At 40.1% G+C, this 21,598-nt stretch overlaps 1 protein-coding gene across 6 annotated transcripts in view; it reads left to right on the plus strand.

The window, feature by feature from the left end:
- svila (supervillin a) overlaps window positions 1-21,598 on the plus strand; it is a 261,547-nt gene that overhangs the window by 79,639 nt on the left and 160,310 nt on the right. For 2 of the 6 annotated variants that reach the window (XM_073054771.1, XM_073054770.1), the window contains exon 1: window positions 4,290-4,743. The exons of the other annotated variants lie outside the window; for them this stretch is intronic. The gene's annotated coding sequence lies outside the window, so the exon portion shown is untranslated. Of the gene's footprint in view, window positions 1-4,289; window positions 4,744-21,598 lie in introns of those variants that run through there. 6 annotated transcript variants of the gene reach the window in all.

The following is a 21,598-nucleotide window of genomic DNA, read 5'->3' on the forward strand; positions in this document are numbered from 1 at the left end:
ACTATCTGCACATTCAATTCATCCACCTTGTTATGAATGCTCCTCGCATTGACAAACAAAGCCTTCAGGCTTGTTTTTACAACACTCTTAGCCCTTATACAATTATGTTGAAAAGTGGCTCTTTTTGCTTTTTGCCCTGGATTTGCCTGCCTGCCACTTTTGCTTTTCACCTTACTACTTTTTGCTTTTCTACCCTCATTTTACACCCCTCTGTCTCTCTGCACTTGTTCCCATTCCCCTGCCACAATAGTTTAAAGCCTCCTGAACAGCAGTAGCAAATGCTCCCCCTAGGACATTGGTTCCAGTCCAGCCCAGGTGCAGACCGTCCTGTTTATACCGGTCCCATTTAGGGAAATGGACAGCTGATGCTATGGATCGAGACTCTTTATCTGGACTAGAAAGAAAAGACGAGATCGCCAGTATAAAAAGGTGGAAGGAAGGGATCAAGCAAGAGCATTGCTCTGATAGGTACACCCAGATGAAGGGGATTCATAGGCAGATGAGTGTAAGAATGATGTTAGAAGCTGGGAGGTGATAGAATGGAAGTAGCAAAGTGAAGATATAGAATATGATAGGAGAAGGTGGTGGAGGTTGGAATAAAAGAAAGGAGGAGGGGAGGATGTCCCCAAGATTCTGGTGAAGAATTTCAACAGCAACAGCATCCATAGAAGTGAAGTAGTTAATGTTGTGGCTCAAAGATCATTCATCAGAACTGAGAAGGAGAAAACAAATGGGTAGCTTGAAAGCCAGGAAAAATAATGGGTGGAACAAAGAGATTTTGTGATCTGCTGAAATAATGTAGCCATGTATATGTGAAGTTTATGAATTCGGTTCTGAATTTAGGTTTTTGAGCCTTGACAGCGTTATGTTGATTCTGGAGTCTTGCCTACTAATATATTGTGCTATGAGCTGAACATAGTTTTCCAGATGGAGTCTGACCAAGGTCTGACTAAGTAAAATGAAAACCCATTCCTTTCTGTTCCAGTCCCCCTTCGAAATCACAGGAAGCATTTTGAGTATACGTCCTGTGTATCAATTACATTTCAATGCTCAATGACGTGCTCTCCTAGATCTCCCCACTCCACCAGATTTCTCAGTATTAACTCAAAATTTAGTGTTCTGAGTTGCTGCATATAATCTGATAAGGGGCACTTAGATGTTGACAACAGATTAATGTTGAAGTATGATTTATTGAATCCCTGCCAATAAAATGTGTGCTCTGACTAAGAATTGCTAGATAGAGTTGTATAGCATAGAAACGGGCCTTTTGCCACAGATTGTTCATGCTGACCATGAGGCCTTTCCGCACTAATCTCATTTTCCAAGATTGGTCCCATATCCCTCCTAATCCTTTCCCATTCCAGTACCTGTCCGGACGTCTTTTAGATGTTGTTTTGTATCTGCCTCATCTACCTCTTCTGGCATCTCATTCCTCCCTCTATGTGGAACAACATACCCTCAGATCACCTTTAAATTTCTCCCCTCCCATCTTAAATGTGTTGTGTTCTTTTAGATATCTTTCCCCCCCCCCCCACCCTGGGGGGGAAAAAGGCTCTGACTATCTCGCCTTACAATTTTATAAACCTCTGAGGTCACCTTGCAGTCTCCTATGTTCCAATGGGAATAAACCCATCTAATCCAATCTCTCATAAATAAATCCCTGTGCTCCAGGGAACATGCTGGTGAATCTTTTCCACATTCTCTCTATGGCTACACCTGTCCTATGGCATGGCAACCAGAATTGTATGCAATAATGCAGTCTGTGCAATATTTTGGACAATTGCAGTATTGCTTCTTGACTCTTGATGTGCTATTTTAATATTGAATTGCTATTTTAAGGGAGCTGTATACTTGTACCCCAATATTCCTCTATACTTCAACCCTCCTGAGTTCCCCGCCACTTACTGTTCTGTCCTGGTAGTATTTGATACCCCAAATGCATTACCAAAATTGCCTAGCCAAGCATTACCAAAACCGCAATTTAAGGAACTGTGCCAAAAATAATAAAACAATGAAATAAAATTTGATATACTGTTGCCAGAATGGATGGATATTCTATTTTCAAACAAAAGTGCTGTAAAGGAAACTCAGTTCGTCTTTTTAAAGATCCAACAACCCAAAATTTCCATCTCTCCAAGGTAATAGGTACATATTTTTACTGTGTCAATTAACTTGTGTACTTGAAGGGAAGTTGCAGGGTTAACAAGGAATAAGCAAACTGGCCAGAGCAGTATTGTCACTTGTTGGTGATAAATTCTCTTCAAGTAATGTAGAATCTGGGATTGTTGAGAGAACCTGTGAAGTAGAAGTTGTGTTGAAATCTTAATGATGGAGCAGGTGCGATGGGCCAGATGACTGACTTGTACACACAATGACTGCTCCAATGATATGAAGTAATTTTCTACATTCCTCCTAAATACCCATTTTCTAAATGAAAGCTGCCTATCTTTTGGTATTTGCCATGCGTGTCACTTGCAGTTCGAACTCTTACACTGGGCGTTCCCAACCTTTTCTTGTTGCCATGGACCCCTACTATTAACTGAGGGGTCCATGGGTCTGAAATTGGGAACCCCTGTTTTAGACACAGTATTTCACCTTCATTCCCACCCTACATTTATTTTCAGTTGGATTAATTTTTGCTGTGTTAGGGTTAGTGTGAAGTTGCACAGGAATGTATCCAAGAGTTGTGGCATGAATTCCAGCCCATGCTACAGTTGCCCCGTTTTTGAGAGATCAGATATTACCATATATCTTGTCATGATGGGACTCCACCTCGGAGAGCCTTGAACTGCAGTACTTTGGGAAGGGCAGTTCTGAATGTGCACATGTCACCGAGAGTCTATTCAAATTTCACTGCAAGATGTAGGATGTTGAAGCTTCTAGACATTGAGCAAATGGAATATTAAATTAGATTACAAAATAACTTATCACGACAGATTTAGAGAGATTAGGGAAACATTTTGAGAGTGTTTCAAAGTTGGTCTAAAACACAATTGGTTGAAGACATTTAGAAGTTAATAGTTTTCATTTTCATTTAGTTTGCTCTGCCAAAGATTATTTAAGAGTTATTTATGATTACTGCTTCTGGAGATGATTGGTCAGCGGAAGTATTGAGAGAAATCTGATTCATTTACTGTCATCTTGTTAGCTATAGGAAGTTAATATAAATTAAAAACATTTAACAAGTTCAAAAGTTTGGACACAGACATCGATGTAATTTCCAACAGATAATGTAGATATTAATAATCAAGTTGGAATTTTGAGAATAAATATTTGAAGTGACTTTTTCTGGGATTTAAAAATGATGCATTCAAGGTGTACTTAAATTTAATTTAGACTTTTGAGCAGGGATCCCAAACGCTTTTATGCCATGGAGCCTTACCATTTACTGGGGGCCTGGTTGCAAAACCCTGCTCTAAATGTGAGTGACAAATGTGTTGCTCAGCACTACCAGTCATATGTTTGACAGGCGTAAGGTGTAAACACCTTACATTTTTACTCCTCAATGGTGTATACAGATCTTAAACTAGTTAAAGAACTTTCAACTTTTTAACTAGAAAAAGTTCAGTATGCAGCAAGCAATTGAGTTAGGAAAACTAATACAAGGTAAAATTAAAGAATGTTCAAATTTTTAATTTTACCTTGTATTAGTTTTCCTAACTCAATTGCTTGCTGCGTACTGAAGAATTTTTCTTGTGCCCACATACTTAAGATTTAAGTTTTGCTTTACTTTGGTTACTAAGTGGTATCCTCAAATGGACAGTACTTTCAACTGTCACATAAGGCCTCTTTTCAGCATATTTTGCTGTCTCGTAAGGTTTCCAAGACAAAAGGTAACTTATGAAATATATTTTCATATGAGGAATATGGATTTGAATTGGCCATGAAACTCAGTGAGAGATGCTGTCTGCTCAGCTTGTTTTCTTTTTGCCAGTCGAACACTTTGTTCCAAAGTAAGTAAAACCTTGTCTTAACCGATTATAGTTTTGTCCACTTGACCTACATAATACAACGAAACAGCTCAGGTTTAGAAACTATAATTTGTTCTGTCTATATGTTTCGGCAGCAAGTGTTCAAACAGTGTTGGCAATAAAGAATAAAGCTGTAGACTGGGAGTGTTTTGTAACAGCTGATCTGATCTCTCCATTCCAAGGGCTATTTATGGCAGATTAGCTGGTATCAGAGCTCACTGCTCAGTCCATAAAAGGATGGTCCTGTGTGTCATTGGCACATTGCAATTGGCCCTGAATCCTCAGAGGCTGAAATGAATCTATAGTTCTATCTGAAGGACTGACTGGTTTATGATGGACAGACAGTTGGATGGAAGCTCGTGTGTAACTACCACAACATAACTCTTGCTCCAGTATACTTGGATTTGAAAGCAATTCTTTTTGCATTGGGAAATCTTGTTGGAAATACTTTGGAAATATCGATACAGGATCTAATTAACAAATAGTTGTGTTTGTATTGGGAACGTTGAGTCCTCTTGACTGCAGATGAATGCTGCATACTTTGCTGCCACACTTGTATTGCAGTGTTAACAGTAAAATCATTTGTGCTGCACATTTACCTTTACGGGTTATTTTTTATCTGTCGGAAAACTGAGGAGTTTGTATTGCAAAGCCTTGGAAAAGTTATTAAAGAGCAGCCTGAACTTTATGAAGCTGGTGAATTGGCTATCACCCTGAAGTTTTAAACATTTTAAATTTGAACTTTTGAAGAGGAAATCTCATTCCCACTGAAGTAAGTAGGATGTTGTTCAATGGGGTATCTTAAGGAAATGTTAACAGCTGTTTCAGTGAGGTTGTTATTTGACGCTGGAAAAATCATTTGTTTACCAATGTGTGCATGTCTGTCATTGCTGATCATGTGACGGCTTGAGGTGCTTTTTAAGTTTATGAAGGAAAATTGCATAGGAGCAAACTTTCTCATAGCCGCGTTCATTATTTTTTTAAAGACACATTGCTTACTAAATTAAATTTGCCCACTGAATTTAATGGTTGCTCTTCAGATAAATGCTTGAATGATTGTACTCATGATGCATTGAGAGTATCTACCAGTTTTCTTCCTTGTATTTATTGAAAGGTAGTTGCTCTATTTCCAAACATTATAATTGTTTCTTGTTGGTAAATGAGATCTTCATTACCTAAAAATTTAAAAGCAAGAGCAAACTTTTTGACAAATTGTACTTGAAGCAATAGAATTTGGCTCAAGTTGTCGTAGACATTATTGGCCAATGTCCTCATTCGTGCTGCAAACATGCCTTCAGTCGCATGACACAGACCTTTATAGTTGCTAATTCAGTGATGCAGCTGGTTGGTCTTGGCTGCTTTATTGGATGACCCCTGCCCTGGCTTACTAATAAATTTGCTATGAATGATTTATGAAACACCTACGTGCAATATCAATTAAATCTGCTGCAGAAAATTATACCCCTCCTCATCGGTATGGAGAATGGCTTTAAATAGCTCAAGGTCCTTGTTCATGAACCTGCGAGGATTTAACAAGTATTGTTGTACTGGTCTAGTAGTTTCAACTCTTGATCTTTTTGTCAACTCCTACATTACTAATTAGAGGTTTAGAAGTTATCTGTACTGAATGGCTTACCTTCTGTGACAGTGCACATACTTTTCATTTGGCATGAAACACACAACAATGCTCTAAACATTTATTTTATTTGAAACATTACAGAGATCAGCACCTGTATTGACTTTGAATTTCACCAATAATTCTAATGCAAACCTTAATTTCAGTCAGTATCCTTGAGCCTCCATATTCAACAATGGTGTGAAAATTTGTTTTAATGCTATTTTTATGATCAGTGTTCTTAAGATTCAGAGATCTAGAAATTTGAATGAAATGATACAAGAAATTGGCATGAATACCATGTCAGTCGTTCTCAGCTCAGCATTCAACACAATCATACCTTCCGTTCTAATCTAAAGGCCCCAGAACCTGGGCCTCTACACCTCCTTAACTCAAAAAGCTGCATCAGGGGCACTAGCCTCCCCAGAATCTAGGGCACCTTCAGAAGGAGATGCCTGAAAAGGGTGGCTTCCATCATTAAGGACCCTTATCACCCAGAACATGGGCTCATCTCATTGCTGTCATCAAGGAGGAAGGTCAAGAGCCTGAAGACCCATACTTCTTCACCACCGCCATAAGATTTCTGAATGGTCAGTGAACACGTGAACATTTCCTCAGTATTTTCTCTTTTTTGCACTAATATTTAATATTTTTAGATACTCTTTATTGTAATTTATAGTTTTTGTTATTACGTACTACTGCAAAACAACAAATTTCATGACATACACCAATGATTTTAAACCTGATTCTAATTCAATGTATTTTGCTTTGTGAAACACACATGGAAGAATTTGTTTTCCTCTGCGATAATTTCCATTCCAACTTCTTTTTCCCCATTGACCTGTTTCTAAAGACTTCCAGCTAAATTGTATGTTAAAATAGACAGTCTCCAAAATTGTACATGTTGCTTAAAATGTATTTAATATTGTACAATACTGTAAAAATTTCTAGGCAGGTTGCTTTAGAGTGAGTGTTTTATTTTAGGATAATTTGAGCATCACTCAACTGTGGGTGTTAAATTATGACAGGCGATATCTTTTTATCTGTTGCAACTTGTGGAAGCAGCACCAACTCTGAAGTTGTGTCTCTAAGCTTAAGTGTCACCAAGCAAAGATATGAAAACATTTGCAGTCAGGGACACCCAGACACTAACACCTTCACTCTTTTACTCATCACCTGGCTAACTATCTTTGATGTGATGTCTGTATTTTGACCTTGGTCCACAACACTTGCATCTTCTGCCTTTGTGTGGTGAACTAGATATACCTGTCTGACTGCTCCTGTGGCTCCTCCCAAGACCCTGCTGACTGCCCCTGTGGCTCCTCCCACAGACCCCTGTATAAAGGCGACTGTGGCCTGCTGCTCTCCCTCATTTCCCAGGATGTAGTGTTGTTCTTCAGTCAATAAAAGCCGATATCTCGCTTCCTAAGTCTCGGCGTGAGTTATTGATGGTGCATCACTTTGACTACTACAGTGGTTAACCTGTGATTCAATAACTACTGGACCGGCTATGTTGCGATGCTGTGTGTCACAAGTTAAGAAATATTCATGAGACAGCTAACTGATAGCCAAGAATTTAGTCTAGTCATTCCTCAGCCATTTAATTGTATCTTTCAGTCTGAGGAATTGCTAAATTAATAACCATAGTTTTAGTTCTTGTGTTCATGTTGGACGTTATTTTGGTTTTCTTCAGGAAGCTAAAAAAATCAGTACGTTTCCTTTGACCCTCACCAATTTTATAGATGCACTATACACTCAGACCCCGAATAGCACTGATTCGTTACAACACGGTCATTCAATTCTTTATTGAAATTTTTTTAAATGGCAAAGGGTCATTCTAAACAACACTTAAAACTTCTCAAGAGTTTCCACCATTACAGTAAACATTCAATCAGTCAATGAGAGCGCTTTACATACGTTCTGAGCCACTCGCAGCTAATTACATATTAGATCATGCTTTGCCACCCCCGTGTGTGTAAACGTTCTTGCTCCCTCGCCAGTTTATTCCATTTTTTTCACCCATAATGTCTGGAAAATGACCCACAATTTCTAGTGAGGGTAGTGCATCTAAGACATCTAGGAAAAGCATTAACATGAACATGAAACTGCAAGTGATACAACGCTTGGAAGCTGGTGAGCGTAAGGTTGATGTTGGCGCCTCTTTGAAATTGGCTACATCGACAATCAGAACACCTTATTAAAAAATGCAGACAAGATAAAAGCTTCTGCAACAACTACCTCAAAGTTATCATCAATGAAGGTGACTTATTCAAGGAGCCATTTGCTTGAAAAATGCAAAATAGACTAAATATAGGGTGGATGACCAAACACAACAAAGTATGCCCTAAGCCAGCTGCTAATAATGGAAAAGGCAAGAAGCATCTTCAGTCTTGATTAAGTTGACTAAGACAACTGCGCTGCTCCAAGGTCATTCTGGGCCTCAGCCTTTAGGCTCTATAATGAGTCAATCTTTCACTGGGGCAGTGATGACCCCTCCTGATGCACTGTTAGTGGTAACTTATTTTTTATTCTTTCTGCTTCTCTTCTAATAGTTATATCTGCACTTGTAATGCTACTGTGATGTTGTAATTTCCTTTGGGATCAATAAAGTATCTATCATATTCAAGAAGAAGATACGTCAGTAATGTTCACAGTCAGCAGAAGTTGGGTTGATAGATTTGAACAGTGTAGTAACCTCCCTAGTGTACGTATCTCTAGTAAAGTGGCAAGTGCAGGGAGCAAGGCAGCCGAGGATTTTCCTACAACACTGAAGGCCACAATCGAAAGGATGATTATCCTTCCGAGCTTGTCTTCAATGTGAATGAAACAGGCCTATTTTGGGGAAAAGAAGTTCCTTCTTTAACTTTCATCCCCCGAGAAGACAAACATACATCTGGGTAGAAGGCTGCAAAGGAACAGTTAACTCTCTTGCTAGGAGGCAATCCCAAAGGTGATTTGAAGTTAAAGCCTGTGATTGTGTATCACTCTGAAACACCACGAGGAATGAAAGGCATTTTAAAGTCAAGTCTACCAGGCATTTGGAAATCAATCAAGAAAGACTAGCTGATGATTAATGTTTTCCAAAATTGGTTTGGTCGCATTTTTGTCCAGCAGTGAAGCTGTATTGTGAGGAGCATGGCCTTGAACCTAAAGCATTGTTGGTGCTTGATAATGCCCCAGGCCACCCTGAGATTCTGGACACACTTTGGACCTGCATTCATGTAGAAATGGTTTAACCTTCCACCCAACAACACTTCATTACTTCAACCAAGGAATAATACTGAATTTTAAAGCCTACTACCTTCGTTGCACATTCAAGCAACTTGTAGAGGAAATGAAGGGTCAAGACAAACAATCCATCAGTAAAAGCTACAATGGCATGAAAGCTGTAGGTAATATCAGAGCAGCCTGGGATGAAGTAACTTCAAGCTGCATGAACAGAGTGTGGAGGAAGCTTTGGCCAGAAGCAAGCAACAACACCTTGGAATTTCAGTTGAAACCAGTCATTCAAAACATTGTTGAACTAGCCAGTGAAGCAGGATTAGAGGATGTTAATGATGTTACTGCATTCTCATGGTGAGAGCCTTAATAATGAAGAGTTTCGAGAATTGGCAGAGCAAGTCATCTTGGGTGAATCTGACGACATGGATGGAGAAGAGGAAACACCAGCAAGAAGCCTCACCACAAAATCCCTCAGCACCAGCATCACCACGATCACACAGATCATCGACCCATAATGACCCTGACTGGGAGTGAAGCAATAAGGCAAAGAGAGGTGTTTGCGACATGATTTCCTGCTACCGAGAACTGCTTCACGAGTGGAAACTTGAGAGAAGGCAGTCAAATCTCGACACCTACTTGAAAAAGCCTAAATTAGAGGCGGACCCGCAGCCTGGCCCCTCCTCCTAAGACGTAACCATTTCCTGCTTCCCTCCACTGCTGCTGCAATGTGTTGCTGCTCCAACTGATGTACAGGTTAGGCCTATTTGTGTGTTTGTTACTCCACATTTACTGTGGATACATAAAATAATACATCATCTATCTCAGGCACACATATCCATTTATGTAATGTTATAATGACCCAGCATAGCGCTGATTTACTCAGCACTCCTACTCTGAGGAACTCGTCCTCAGCTTTAAACGGGGTCTGAATATAGAAAGCATCCCATCCAGATGCATCACTGTAGCTGTTCTGCCTGTGACTGCAAGAAACTGCGGAGAGTTTGGACACAACTCAATACATCATGGAAACCAGTCTCCCATCCATGAACTCTGTCTGCCTCAGTAAAACAGACAACATAATCACCAACTACCCCACCCTGGACATTCTCTGCTTCCCCCACCCACCCCCGGAAGATATAAAGATGAAAGCACGTACCACCAGGCTCAAGGACACTTTCTATCCTGCTGTTAAGACTCTTGTTTGTTTCAATAGTACAATAAGATGGAACCTTGACCTCCGTTTACTTCATCTTGACCTTGCAACTTATTGTCTGCCTGTACTATAATTTCTCTGAACTGCAACATTTTATCCTGCATTCCCTTATTGTTTTTCCACCAACAGCAAGGAAGCAGATTACAAAGAGGCAGTTGAAAAGCTCAAGGCCTGGTGCCAGGCAGATCACCTCTTCCTTAATGTCAACAAGGTGGTCATCATCTTCAGGAGAACTCGCACCACTTGCACCCCTTCTTCTTACATCAGTGACACGAAAACCCCTGCAATATTACGAAGGATCCTTCCCACCCTGCTGATAGACTGTCCCACTCCCATCAGGGAAGAGACTACTTAGCATCTGCGCCAGGACCACTGGCTCAAAAGAAGTTACTTTCCCCAAGCAGCAAGGCTGATCAACACATCCACCCACAAACCCACCGCAGCACCACCACTTTATCTTTTCCTGTCAGTTATCTTATGTACAGGCACTCCTATGCCTATTGTCACTATATACATCAATCTGTGAAAAGCTACCTAATGTGTTTATATTTAGTCTTTTTTATTATTATGTTCTTTATCTTATTGGGTGTTGCTTTTGTGTTGCATTAGATCCGGAGTAACAATTACTTTGTTCTTCTTTACACCTGTGTATTGGAAATAATATTAAGCAGTCTTGAAACTACTGCAGGGATATTTAACTTTGTTTGCTAGTTAAAACTACAAGTTAAAATGCTCAAATATGGAGTTTGAACTGTAAAGTTTTGCCCTTTCCTGGTTATCTAGCAGCAGTCTGATTGTGATCGTGATCTAAAGCAGAATCAGATTTATTTTAGGCCATAAGATTGTAAAACGTAGGAGCCATTCAGCCCGTTGAGTCTGTTCTGCTATTCCATCATGGCTGATCCCAGATTCCACTCAACCCCATACACCTGCCTTCTCACCATATCCTTTGATGCCTGGACCAATCAGGAAACTTATCAATTTCCACCTTAAATATACATTCCAACTTGGTCTCCACTGCCGTCTGTGGCAGAGCATTCCACAGATTCGGTACTCTCTGGCTAAAAATAAACTCCTCCTTATCTCTGTTCTAAAAGGTCACCCCTCAACTTTGAGGCTGTGCCCTCTAGTTCTGGATACACCCACCATAGGAAACATCATCTCCACATCCACCCTGACTGGTCCTTTCAACATTCAGTAGGTTTCAATGAGATTCCACCCCCCCACCCCCCATATTCTTCTAAATTCCAGTGAGTACAGGCCCAAAGCTGCCAAAAGCTTCTCATAAGTTAACTCCTTCATTCCCAGAATCATCCTTGTGAACCTCCTCTGGACTCTCTCCAATCACAACACATCATTTCTGAGATATGGGCCCCAAAACTGTTGACAATACTCCCTGTGAGGCCTGACTGATGTTTTATAAAGCCTCCTTGCTTTTATATTCTATTCCACCTGAAATAAATGCCAACATTGCATTTGCTTTCTTTACCACAGACTCAACCTCTGAATTAATCTTCTGGGAGTCTTGCACAAGGACTGCAAAGTCCCTTTGCACCTGTGATGTTTGAAGCTTCTTCCCATTTAGATAATCGTCTGCACTGTTGTTCCTTTTACCAAGATGCATTATCATACATTTCCCAACACTGCATTCCATCTGCTACTTTTTTTGCCCAGGTCCTGCTGCAATTGCATTGCTTCCTCAGCATTACTTACCCCTCCACCTATCTTCATATCAACCACAAACTTTGCCACAAAGCCATCAAGTCCATTATCTAAGTCACTGACAAACAATGTGAAAAGTAGCGGTCCCAATACTGACCCCTGAGGAACACAATTAGGCACTGGCAGCCAACCAGAAAAGGCCCCTTTTATTCCCACTCGCTGCCTCCTGCCTGTCAGCCAATCTGCAATCCATGGCAGTATCTGTCCTGCAATGCCATGAGATTTTATCTTGAGCAGCCTCGTGTGTGGCACCTTATTAAGTGTCTTCTGATAATTCAAGTAAATTACATCCACTGCCTCTCCTTTGTCCACCCTGCTTGTAACTTCCTCAAAGAACTCTTTAGCAGTGCTGTTGGGCAAGATTTCCCTTTACAGAAACCATGCTGACTTTGACTTAATTTATCATTAGTCTCTAAGTACCCCAAAACCTCATCGTTAATAATAGACTCCAACATTTTCCCAGCCACTGAGGTTAGGCTAACTGGCTGTTAATTTCCCTTCTTTTGACTTCCTCCCTTCTTTAAGAGTGGAGTGATATTTGCAATCTTCCTGTCCTCTGGCACCATGCCAGAATCAAGTGATTCTTGAAAGATCATCACCAATACATCCATTGTCGCTTCAGCAACCTCTCTTAGGACTCTGGGTTGTAGTCCATCTGGTCCAGGTGACTTATCCACCTTAAGACCTTTCAATGTGCCTGGCACTTCTTCCTTTGTAATAGCAATACCATTCACTCCTGCTCCCTGGCACACACGGACCTCTGGCGCGCTGCTAGTGTGGACAGTGAAGACTGATGCAAAGTACTCATTAAGCTCATCTGCCATTTCTTACACCTCCTTACCACCTCACCAGCATCATTTTCCAGTGGTCCAGTATCAACTCTCACCTCCCTTTTACTCTTTCTATAACTGAAAAAACTTTTAGTATCCTGCTCTATATTATTGGCTAGTTTGCTCTCATATTTCACCTTTTCCCTTGTATAGCTTTTTTAGTTGCCTTTTTTTGGATTTTAAAAGTTTCCAGACCATCCAACTTCCCACTCACTTTTTGTTACCTTAAATGCCCTTACCTTGGCTTTTATGCAGTCCTTAACTTCCCTTGTCAGCCACGGATGTCTGCTGCTGCCATTCGTGAACAACTTCTGTGGGACATGTACGTATCCTACACCTTGTGAACTATTCCCAGAAACTTCAGCCATCTCTGCTCTGCTGTCATCCCTGCCAGTAACCCCCTCCAATCCACCGGGGCAAGCTCCTCTCTCATCCCTCTGTAATTCCCTTTATTCCATTGCGATACTGATACATGTGACTATCGGTTCTCTCTTTCAAACTGCAGTATGAATTCAATCATATTATGATCACTGCCTGCTAAGGGTTCCTTTACGTTAAGCTTCCTAATAAGCACTGGCTTATTACACAGCACCCAATTTTTTTCCGAGTAGGCTCAAGCACATCTCATAGACATTTAACAAATTTCCTTTCTTGTGATACAACACCATCCTGATTTTCCCTATTCCTTTGCACATTGAAGTCCCCCATTATAATTGCGACATTATCCTTATTACGAGCCTTTACAGTTCCCTTTGCAAACTCCATCCCACATCCTGACTTCTATTTGGAGGCCTATCCATGATTCCCATAATTTTTTTTTCACCCTTGCAGTTTCTTAACTCCACCCATAAAGATTCAAATTCTCTGTCCATCTCACCACTTTCTAAAGATGTAATTTCATCTTCTACCAACAGAGCTTCACCACTGTCTATGCCTTTCTGTCTGTACTTTTGATACAATGTATATTCTTTGATGTTAAGCTCCCAAGTCTGGCCTTCTTTCAGCCGCGACCCACAGTGTCATACTGACCAATTTCTAGTTGTGCCACATCCATCGTATTTTGAATACTATGTGCATTTGCACCTTCAGTCCTGCAATCTTCGCCCTTTTGCCTCTGTGGTCCAGTTTAACTGTTTGCTCTGTCTGCAGTTGTACCTTGTAAGGAAGGCTTGTCGTTCCTTACGATCATGTTACACCCATCATCTACTTGTAAACCTGCTGGCTCATCCTCAGCTCTATCATCCTGGTTCCCATCACCCTGACATATTCATTTAAACCACTCCCAACAGCTCTGGTAAACCTGCCCACAAGAATGTTGGCCCTCCCTCGGATTCATGTGAAACCCATCGTTTTTGTACAGGTCACACTTGACCCAGATGAGGTCTCAGTGATCCAGAAATCTGAATCCCTGCCCCCTGCTCCAATTCTTCAGCCATCTCATTCCATTTGTCTTCTTACTGTCGCTTGATGAGGCAGCAATCCCGAGATTGCTACCCTTGAAGTCCTGCTTCTCAGCTTCCTTTCTAATACCCTATATTCTGTTTTCAGGGCCGCCTCCTTTTTTCTACCTATGTCGTTGGTACCAATATGTGCCACGACTTCTGGCTGCTCAGTCTCCCTTTTCAGGATAATGTGGACACATTCGGAAACATCACAGACCCTGGGACATGGGAGGCAAACTACCATCTGTGTTTCTTTTTCGTGTCCACAGAATTGCCTATCTGTCCCCCTTTTGCCCTTTCCCGGCTGAAGAGCCTTAAGCAAGTTGTATCTGCTATCATCCTGGCTAAGATTTGCCAAAATACAACCGAAGATTAAATTCGAAAGCAGAGACAAATATTGTCATACTGAAGCCAGGGCCTTCCATGAACGAACCCTTTGTTATGAAAATGTTTGGCAAATGCACAGTTAATTTGAATGTACAGCTGCAAGCAAGAGAAAGTTAGTGAACCCTTTGCAATTACCTGGTTTTCTGCATTAATTACTCATAAACTGTGGTATGAGCGTCATCTATGTCACAATAATAGACAAACACTATCAACCTAACACACAAACAATTGTACTTTTTATGTCTTTATTGACCTTATTGTTGAATCATCCACAGTCCAGACTGGAAAAGGTTTGTGAACCCTAGTATTTAATAACTGGTAGAACCTCTTTTAGCAGCAATAACCTCCACCAAACATTTACTGCAGCTGCTGGTCAGACCTGCACAACGGCAAGGAGGAATTTTAGACCATTCCTCCATACAAAACTTTTTCAGTTCGTCAATATTTCTGGGATAGCTTGCATGAACAGCTAACTTCAGCTCATGCTAAAACATCCCAATTGGGTTAAGGTCTGGATTCTGACTTGGCCATTCCAAAATACAAATTTTCTTCTTTTTAAACCATTCTATTGTTCTTTACTCTTGTATTTTTAATCATTGCCTTGCTGCATTATCCAACTTCTATTAAGCTTCCAGTGATGAACTGCTACCCTGACATTCACCTGTAAAATGTCTTGATAGAATTTTGAATTCACTGTTCCCTCACTGATTGCAAGCTGTCCTGGCCCTGAGGCAGTAAAGCAGCCCCAAACCATGACGCTCCTTCCACCGTGCTTCACAGTTGGGGGGGGGGGGAGGTTTTGGTGCGGGTATGCAGTGTCCCTTTTCCTCCAAACGTAGCGGTGTGTTTTCTGCCAAAAAGTTCAACGTTTCTCTCAACTGCCCCCAGGACATTGTCCCAGAAGCATGGTGGAATATCCAGCTGGTCTTTTGCAAACTTGAGATGTGCAGCAATGTTTTTTTTGGAGAGCAGTGGTTTTCTTGCAGTGGACACGTGAACAGAGACTTTAGCAAGTTCTTGAGATTTCTGCGGGTCTTTTGCCTTTACCCTTGGCTTTTTAAAAAAAATCTCCTTCAGCATTGTACATTGTGCCCTTGGTGTGATCTTTGCAGGACTCCCACTCCTAGGGAGAGTAGCAACAATACTGTTTCCTCCATTTGTAGACAATTTTTCTTACTGTAAACTGATGAACACTCAGGTCTTTAGAAATGCTTTTATAGCCTTTTCCAGCTTCATGCATCTCTACAACTATAAATGTAAAATTAACATATGCACTTCTGCATCATAGTATTTAAAATGCATAAGTTCAAAATCAGATAAAATATAATTACAATTTTCAAAGTAATTTTGAATAAAAGCCACTTTAACTTTTTAATGAGATTCTGAAATCTTCTTTCTCCAGTGACGTTTGTTCTACCTGGTTAATTATCGCCTGTTATCAGTTGTTGGCCTTTGACTTACATTTGGTGTTCGAACATGTATTGATGTAATTGGTCAAATTGGAGCTGGATGTAGATGAACCTAATGAGGTCATTCAAGCTTGTCTCTGGGATTAACCTGACAGGTGACCTATGTAGCTGCATGTAACTTTAAAACAAAAATTAAATATATGCATACTTTAGCTGTTGCTACTAATCATTTTTATGTTATAGCAAATGTATTTTACAGATTGTTTTAATGTTAACTTATAATTAAAGTATTTTAATTTATGACATGTTGTATTCCCAGTGCTCAAATACACTTCATTGTTATCATTAATGAGGAAATATATAATTCATGATGCAGTACTAACTGCTTCTCAAGGCCAAAGACTACAGATTGGCCCAGATTCAGAAGACAGATGATTTTTTTCAGCAGGATGTATCCTAGTTTACGTTTGTGATTATGTGCTTTGTTCTGTTAAAAGTGCTTTTTCATCCCAAAGGATTGTCGGGTAAGTTGGGGTGGCATGGTAGCATAGTGATTAGCACAATACTTTGCAGTATCAACGACCCAAGTTCAATTCCTGTGAGGAGTTTGTACGGCTTCCCCGTATCTGCGTTGGTATCCTCTAACTGCTCTGGTTTCCTCCCACAGTCTAAAGACACATCAGTTAGTAGGTTAATTGTTCACTGTAAATGAGGGTAGTATTAAATCAGGGGAATGCAGAGAGGTGCAGCTTGAAGGGCTGAAAGTGCCTACTCTGCACTGTATCTCAATAAATAAATAAATGAAGGTCTCGTTCCTGTAACGATTTCATCATAACACTTGAGCTTACCGTAATCATTCAGGTGCTACATTCTTTAGATTTTAACCTATTCACTGAAACTATAGTACAGGCTGGCAGAAACATTGGTGTAGGTAGTGTGTTTTGTTATTTTTAAACTCCTCATAATTGGATCTCTTTCCACTAAGCTCACTTGTCTTTAATTTAGGTGCTTTTTTGTTAAATTCTCTTCCTGTGTAGCATATTGTTATTGTATGCTTAACCTTGCTCTGTATTAATGCTCCTCATTGGGATTTGGGGTTTTTAATTTTGTAAAATGTTTTGAAAAACTAATTAAAAAAATTAAAAAAAAATAATAATTGGATCTCTTTCAAAACAAAGAATTTTTAAACTAAAACAGCCTGAAGACATTAAGGTGTTATTGTGTTCAAATGTACAGGGCCATTGATGCCCCTTGAGTACTGTGTGCTGTTATGGTCTCTGTATCTGGGAAAGTTGTTGTAGTTGTGGACGGAATTCAGAGAAGATCATCAGATATATTTCTAGAAGTGCAGGACTAATGTAGGAAATGATATTGAGTCACTTAAAGAGTGTATTCACTAGTTTAGAAGAATGAGAAACCTACAAAATTCTAAGACAAGTTAGACATAGAAAGGATATTTCCAATGGTAGGAAGTCCGAGAACGTGAGTCTCATTTAAACGTAGTAAGCCATTGAAGACTGAGACATCACTTCTGCAAGAGAGTGATGAACCTGTGGAGCAGTCCACCACAGAAAACATTTGAAGCCACATCAGTAAATATATTCATGAAGACTCTGTGGACCTTGGAGGTTAGAGTGGCAGTGATATTGGAAGAAATCTGGAATAAGGGTACTGCATTTGGATGATCAGCCAGGAACATTTTGAATAGCAGTGTAAACTCCAAGGGTTGAATAACTACTTCTCAGCGTTCCCAATATAGAGTCACAGACCTTTTCTATTTAGTAATTGCACTATATAGAACTATACTTGGGGAGGAAAAACTACTTCTAAGTCTACTTTTAGATAGCCAATATGTAATCATTGTTACTTATTCACTAACTATGTGGGTGAGATCCAGTCCTAAGCTTTAAGCCTGCTAGGTGCTGAGGCAACCACATAGAATACACTAAATGAAAATGGAGATTTTTTTTCTCTTGTCCAAGTTTTCATTTGCTTTTCCATAAGTAGGCTAAGCAAAGGTGTTGAACATCACTGCAAAGACACAGCAGCCCTCATCGCTGTGCTTCTAGCACAAATTATTGCATCGAATTATGGTGGGAAACATTTCCAGTTCTTGTTCTGTCTCCTCCAGTGGCACCCAGGTTTTGCTGCTAGACAGATTTTGTTTGAATCTGGTTTTCCTCTGGTCTGCGTAGTTAAAAAAAACAAGATTAACAGTAGGCATCTTGTGGAATTAATCTTGTAGTCTTGTCAAAATAATTCATTGCAGATTATTTAGGATGCTCAGGGTGAAGAATTGAAGTTAGAATGTTTTTATTTGGATTGAATTTATAAGATGAAATTAAATTCCTTTTTCAAATAAGTTGTCAATTTTTAAGAATGCAATATTGTATAACTGCACAAATATTTGAATGCTACATTTACTTTAAGAATTGGTTCTTCTAGTTGTTGTTCATTACATTCTGTTGATCTGCAGTAACGTTGACATAGCACCAAATTGATAAAAGTCCAATTAGTTGTTTAGTCAGCTGGACAGCTCTAGGAGTAGAGTATCAAAGTTCAAAGTAAATTTATTATCAAAGTACATGTATGTCACCATGTACAATCCTGAGATTCATTTTCTTGTGGTCGTAAACAGTAAGTCGAAGAAACACAATACAGCAATGAACATTCGACAGGGCTGGCAACCAATGAGCAAAATATAACAAACTGCAAATACTAAAAGAAATAACAATAAATAAATAAGCAATAAATATTGAGAGCATGAGATGAAGAGCCCTTGAAAGTGAATCCATAGCTTTTGGGAGCAGTTCAGTGATGGGGCGACTGAAGTTGAGTGAAGTTATCCCCGGATGGTAGAGGGGCAACAACTGTTCCAGAACCTGGTGGTGCAGGTCCTGAGGCTCCTGTACCTCCTCCCTGATGGCAGTAGTGAGATGAGAACACGGCCTGGTTGGTTGGGGAGGTGAGGACGAGGGTCGTTGATGATGGATGTTCCTTTCCTGCAACAGTTCTCCATGTCGATGTGCTCAGTGTTGGGGAGGTCTTTACCCATGATGCACTAGGTCGTATCCACGGCAACCCGTAGAATTTCCTGTTCAATGGCATTGGTGTTTCCATACCAGGCCATGATGCACCCAGTCAATACGCTCTCCACCACACATCCGTGTTTTAGATGACATGTCAAATCTTTGCAAACCTCTAAGTACTCTCCAGTGCTAGAAACACAGTTTCTAGCCTAGCATCTTGGCTTACTACTTTGAATTTTATTTAATTATACCTGATTTTTATATTAACTGTTCAACTGAGGGCTTGAAAGTACCGTAGTTGCTTAAAATATATTTTCTGAACCTAGCTCGGTAAAGTTTATTATAATCAGTAAAATTAGAAACAGTTGAAAGATTTATTAATTTGATTTCCCATTCATTTTATTCCCATTACTCTCTAATGCTCCATAAAACTGCGACAATCCAGCAGTCTCCTTTAAGGTAAACCTATATTGCCTTCTGAGTCTGTAATCTTTGGCGTTTCTTCCTCCATCTTTGGTAGGAATAATCCAAATAGAACATACAGGGTAAATGGTAGGGCATTGAGGAATGCAGTGGAACAGAGAGATCTAGGAATAACAGTGCATAGTTCCCTGAAGGTGGAGTCTCATGTAGATAGGGTGGTGAAGAAGGCTTTTGGAACGCTGGCCTTTATAAATCAGAGCATTGAGTACAGAAGTTGGGATGTAATGTTAAAATTGTACAAGGCATTGGTAAGGCCAAATTTGGAATATTGTGTACAGTTCTGGTCACCGAATTATAGGAAAGATATCAATAAATTAGAGAGAGTGCAGAGACGATTTACTAGGATGTTACCTGGGTTTCAGCACTTAAGTTACAGAGAGAGGTTGAACAAGTTAGGTCTCTATTCATTGGAGCGTAGAAGGTTGAGGGGGGATTTGATCGAGGTATTTAAAATGTTGAGAGGGATAGATAGAGTTGACGTGAATAGGCTGTTTCCATTGAGAGTAGGGGAGATTCAAACGAGAGGACATGATTTGAGAGTTAGGGGGCAAAAGTTTAAGGGAAACACGAGGGGGTATTTCTTTACTCAGAGAGTGATAGCTGTGTGGAATGAGCTTCCTGTAGAAGTAGTAGAGGCCAGTTCAGTTGAGTCATTTAAGGTAAAATTGGATAGGTATATGGACAGGAAAGGAGTGGAGGGTTATGGGCTGAGTGCGGGTAGGTGGGACTAGGTGAGATTAAGAGTTCGGCACGGACTAGGAGGGCCGGAATGGCCTGTTTCCGTGCTGTGATTGTTATATGGTTATATATGGTTTCATCTTGGCAAAGGCACATCAGAGCCATTGGGTTGGATTTGAAAATGGTGTTTGGAAAGAGTTGTGCTGCGTAAGAGGCATCTGCATCTTTTGATGCCTTGTTTCCATTTACCCCAGCCTTGTATCACTCTGTCGGATGCTGGGATAACAATGTCTAAAGTGACAGGGTCTTGCTGTCACTTCAGCTCAGAGTGTGTGTTAAACCTGCCGCCTTGCTACGTAACCTCGGAGAGCAGTCACTTTTCTTCCCACTTTCCTGACAATTGAAATTGCCATCATTTTGTAAAATGTTTCAAAATAAAAGTTCTTGGAATTGAGTCTGAAGGAACTTAACTCTTATACACTTCGGAAGCTGTAGTTTAGATGGTTTTGAGATGTTAGATGAGGAAAAAGATGTACATTGCAGAGCCCTTAGAGGCTTGTGGAAGTGATTTCAGAAATGGGTGTCTCCCATGTTTCTTTCTGGTTATTATTCCTCCGCCAGATAAATAGATTAATGACCTTGGAGAATATTGCTGTGTGCGGAGTAGCTACTGACTACCGTCACCAGAATAAGCATGCAATTGTTCAGCTGCCAACTGTCGCCCTTGAGGCAAAGGTTTTGGGACAAGCTTGCTGGGGAGTACACTGATTTCAGACAATGTTCCTGAAACCATATGACAAGGCCTATTATATAGGAATTGATAGTGGATGAAACATCAGTAGTAAATGGAATTTAACCTTGACATATTCCTCACTCTTTTGGTGTGTGAAATGCAATGATTTGTTGTACTAGGTATTGTAAATTACATAAAAGCTCAAACTATTTAGGGTGAAGTGTGATTGAATTAATACCTTGGACTCCAGCGCATTTGCTGGTTTGTAGTGAAAGGAAACTAACCATTGTCTGATAGCATAATCAAGGTGACATTGGTAAGATGATAATTACACAGATGATAATGGCTTGCATGAGTTTGCATTGTCACCACGTCAATTTCCTTTCAGATGTAAATTAACAGGGATGGTAATACGCAGAAATGGCTCACATAAGAGCCCTTAGATTTGCAAGCAATGGTGCCTCACCTGTTTGCGCAAAAAATTTCAGTACTATATATATAATATATATATTTCAATACTCTGTGTGTGTGTGTGTGTGTGTGTGTGTGTGTGTATTATATATTTTTAAAAATTACAGGATGGATTGTAGTGGGAGCTAGAAGTGAATGACTTTGTCAGTTTTATTTAAAACTATCCCAGTGATAAAAGTTTGAAAAAAAACTTTACAAATGCAGCTCAGCACTGAGGGACTCGGAATAGCTTGCTCAGATTAGTTTATTATCATATACACCAGAGTGCAATTCAATTCCTTGATCCCTTGAAGCTCAGAGCTTCAGTATACCTGTATAATAAAGAAAACCATTAATTCAGCAACAAATGCAGACAACAGAAAGTACAAGGGCAACACGAGTGAATCTGCAGGT

This window comes from Hemitrygon akajei, chromosome 8 (assembly GCF_048418815.1).
Source record: "Hemitrygon akajei chromosome 8, sHemAka1.3, whole genome shotgun sequence".
Lineage (NCBI taxonomy): Eukaryota > Metazoa > Chordata > Chondrichthyes > Myliobatiformes > Dasyatidae > Hemitrygon > Hemitrygon akajei.